Source organism: Manihot esculenta, chromosome 17 (genome assembly GCF_001659605.2).
Source record: "Manihot esculenta cultivar AM560-2 chromosome 17, M.esculenta_v8, whole genome shotgun sequence".
Classification (NCBI taxonomy): Eukaryota; Viridiplantae; Streptophyta; class Magnoliopsida; order Malpighiales; family Euphorbiaceae; genus Manihot; species Manihot esculenta.
Genome location: NC_035177.2, coordinates 25,637,673 through 25,642,007, shown reverse-complemented (window position 1 = coordinate 25,642,007; position 4,335 = coordinate 25,637,673). Strand labels below are relative to the sequence as shown.

General features: G+C 44.3%; 1 long non-coding RNA gene across 1 annotated transcript; it reads right to left on the bottom strand.

Annotated features, from left to right (window-relative positions):
• LOC122722191 lies at positions 1-3,033 on the bottom strand. The gene is made up of 3 exons (XR_006349163.1): positions 2,663-3,033; positions 1,857-2,570; positions 1-1,779 (listed from the first exon to the last, which is right to left on the bottom strand). It is a non-coding gene; the product is annotated as an uncharacterized LOC122722191 (long non-coding RNA).
• Between the last annotated feature and the right edge of the window lie 1,302 nt (positions 3,034-4,335).

Sequence of the window (4,335 nt, the reverse complement as noted above, 5' to 3'; positions counted from 1 at the left end):
GGCTTGAATCATTGGAAAATGAGATTCCGATATCATAAAAATACCCGGCGTATAAAAAAATTAACTTAAGGCATTCTAATGCCCACTTCATGAAACAATGTTGCATATGGAAAAGCTAATTTAAGGCTCACTGAGCCAAAATGCCAGACCGACCTCAAAAAGGAGCCCGGTGCCCTTAAGGTCCTTAGGCAAATAAAACCAAAGCAAAATTAAGATAAAAATAAGCTTTATTGTTAAACTCCATAAACAAGTACACGAAGGAAAAAATTAAAAAACTCAGCTAGCTAAAGAGTAGTACAAGCGAAAACCAAACTTTAGCCCAAAATAAAGGTTTCAAGGAAACAGAAAGCAAAAAGTACCAAGGCATTCAGTAAAAAGGAGAAATAACAAAATAGGAAAAATGCAATATGCATAAGGCAAGATTAACGAGTTGACAGTCCGGCAGAGCTCACAGGCTGTATACATAAAAACAGCCTGAGTATATATATACATAAATAAATTAAGTTAAATGAGCTGATGGCCCAGTAGAGCTCACAGGCTATATACATAAAAACAGCCTAAGTGTATAAACATAAACAAATTAATTTAAACAAGCTAACAGCCTGGTAGAGCTCACGGGTTGCCAGCTCAGGAAGTCCACAAGTTGTATATACGAAAATAGTCTAAGTATACAAATACAAACAAATCAAAGTTAACGAGCTGGCAACTCGGCAACATTCACAAGTTAACAACTCAAGTACAGACATACAAATAAATTCAATAAGCTCAAAAAACAAAAATAGACAGGGGGGAAATAATGAAATATAAATCTTTATTAATTATTGGAATGAGTCACAGAGGTAGCAGGAGAGGAAGAACCAGAACAAACTAAGTCATTTAAGGGTTTATTTACAGTGTCCTTCCCTTGAGGTCCAGAAGGTAAGCGAGGAGTATTCTTGGGAAAAGGGTTGTCATCCTCTCCGTAGTGCACCTCCTCACCATCAAAGTCCACTTTAGGGGCTCATAAGTCTGCCAATGGAGTGGAAGGGGCATCCCTAGCGGACTTAAGGCCCTGATTATAGCTCGAAGCGAACATGCAAAAGGTCTCTTTGTACACTGTCTCTTTCATCTCCATAGAGGCCTTATACTCTTCCAATCATGCTTCAAAGGCCTGCTGGATCTTGCTTTTCAGCTCCGCAGAGTCCTTGTGCTCTCGCAAATGCTCCTCACAAGCCTGCTGGACCTTATCCTCTATAACCCTGGCATCCTTTAGTAAGGTAGAACATCTCTCCTCCAAAGCGATGACCTCTGGACGGAGTTGTTCTTGTTGAAGACGAGATTCCTCCGCCACCGAAGCCATGCCTTTCAGGTCCTTGATGTGCCCGTTGAGCTCTTGCTGGAGATGAGATTCCTCCGCTGCCGAAGCCATACCTTTTAGGTCCTCGATGTGCTTGTTGAGCTCCTGCTAGAGGACATCAGTGCGAGCTAAGGCCTCATCACGCTAGGCCATGGCCTCATCACACTGATGGCAAGAATCCTCCAAAGAGGATAGTTGTGACAAGGCCTCACCTCGTTGAGAATCAGCCGTAGAAACTCGTTGGGAGGCTGGGCAACCTCTTCCCTCATCTCCCCCATTTGCTTGGTGAGGTCCTCAATAACCCCTTTGAACTCAATGATTTATCTGCATGCCTCACCAGTAGAAATAATGTTTTCATCCCAGTGCTCCTTAGCAATACACTGCTCTACCGAGCTCTGAAAAGACTGGTTACGAGCATCAATCTCAAGGAATACCTCGAAGGCCTACCACAAAAATGAAAAAAAAAAGTTAAAAAAGCCAAAGAAGTTAGAGATACCCTTGAGAAAAACAGATGGCTTACCATGAGGAACATATCCCTCAAGCTATCCCCGAGGTCATCCAAAGAACGAGTATTGAACGCCGCCTGTTGCTTGGTGGAGCAGGCAAGGTGGCTGATGAGAGCCAAGCTGCTAAGGCCGACATAGATTTAGGAGTCACTTCAGCAGCATTCAAGAGCTCAGTTTCAGGAGCTGAGTACAACTGCTCCACTACCTTCTTCTCTTTGTAAGTGGAGGGGGGAGGAGCTGTCTTCATAGGCTCTGTAGCACAAGCTCGCTTGGCAGCCCTACCTTCAGCTGCAGGCTCTAAGGTCCGGGCCCGCTTGCTAGCTGCCTTTCCAATCACAATGGCCCCCACAACTTGGAGAGGTGGGACATCCAAAAGGCAACCCCAGTACCCTCCTTTGAACTGCTCTCAACAGACTCGCTGATAACAATAGGCTCCTTGGAGGCCGACTTAGGAGCTGCCGAAGATTTGGCTAGAGCCGACGCCTTAGTAGGGATGGAGGCCCTCGAAGTTGCAGATCGAGAACCCCCTGCAGCAGGTACCAACGCCAAAGTTGGAGCAAGGGTAGTAGTCCGATTTGCTGTAGCAGGGGCCACAGCCTGAAAGACCTCTCTGGTCATGTCCGCCACAGTTTTTCCAGCCTTGAAGGCATCTAGTGTGGCCTTCATGCTCTCCCAGTACATGGAAAAGTTCTTCGGGAGCTTAATGTTGTCCATGGGAATGGCAGAAGCTGAAAAAGAGATGATAATTCGGATTAGAACCCAGAATAAGAGAAGAAAGCACAACAAGAAAGAAAAGCAGAAAAATAATAGTTAGCAGTACCAGTTTTCCGGTAGTCCCGGAGGTTGGACATGAATATACACTTCTTGACGTCATACTTCTTCCATATAGAAGTCAGTCGGAGAAGGTAGACTTGGTCCAACAGGGTCAGCCTAGGAAAGTTGTTATAGCCCTGAGCCTTGAGGGACTTCCCCCCAAGAGAGATCAATATCACAGTTGATTCCTGAGCTCTCTTTCAGCTTGACTATTATAAAGGCCTCAGCCCAGCCCTTTATCGAGTCTTTATACTCGGCGAAAATAGACAACCCTCCTCGAGGACCAAAATAATAAAATCCATGGTTGGATCTAACGAGACGAAAAAAGGTGAAAAACAACGCGACAGAGGGGGCAAAACCCTAACACAAATAGACAGACTCAAAACAACACATGAAGAGGATGGAGTTGGGGGACAACATACGGGGGGTCACTCCAAAGTGAAGGAAGACCTCAATGAAGAAAGGGGTGAAAGGGAATATCAGCCGAAATTGTGCTGCTTAACAAAGTAAATTAAGGTACGTTCTTGTTGGGCGTCTATTAAGCCCACCAAAGACTGATTGGGAAGAACAATCCTCTCATTAGGAAGGGGAGCCCTAATCCTATGTATAGTGGTGTTAGTGTACTCGCAGGAAAAAAAATTAGAAAGGGAAGAAGGAGTAATAGAGGAAACCAAACCCACGACAGGATTCTAATAGAAGCCATGAGAAGAGTGAGACGTACCTCGAAGTGAGAAAGCAGAGATTAAATAGGAGAATGGGAGCAAGTTAGCAGAAGCAGCGCAAGAAGCCACGACATCAGGGATTCTAACAGAAGCCATGAGAAGAGTGAGATATATCTCGAAGTGAGAAAGCAGAGATTACAGAGGAGAAGGGGAGCAAGTTAGCAGAAGCAGCGCAAGAAGAAGAATCGAGAGCAAAATCAAAAGTATGAATTTGAAATGGATAAAGGTGGAGAGAAGACGTTTTGACACAAGCATTCCTAGAGCAATGCAGTAATAATTGGAGTTTCGGGATTTACCCGCTCATTAATCATGGAATAATTAATGAGTGGATAAATGAACACTTGATAACCGTTAGGTCTCGGATATTTAGGTCACAGCTGAGCTCATATGGGAAGACCAGGCTACAGCCCTCTGAAAGTCCAATATGCCGGCGCGGTCCAGACCTCGTGCAAGCAGGCCAGCAGAATAGGACTTGAACTCAATTGAGAGGGATCCAGCTCAACTGACTTGATGGGTCAGTGGAGTAATAGACCCCAATACATCCAGGATTAGGTCTGCACAGACGCCGGAGGGAATTAAATGACCACCTAATAATAGGAAAAGACGCAGTACGTCCGTACGTACGACCCTATATGATAACGACGTGTTGTACTCAAGTAAGATGGCGGTTACACGTCACTAGATGATAAAAGGAAAAAGGAATAAAAAAGAAGGGCGTGAGTCATTCGGGTTAAGTTTTATATACGCATACTCTAATCCTACTATTTATTGGATCTCAGAACATCACCGTCCCTAACCATATTGCGCGTGTCTACCTTTGACGATAAAAAAAAGAATACATCTAAGTAGAATCATGACCTGTTCCAAAAGGATATATGTCTAGGAGTTCATTAGAAACTAACTCGGGGGAGACCTAAAGGGGATGGAAGAGAATAAAAATGATAAGAAAAAGGAGGAG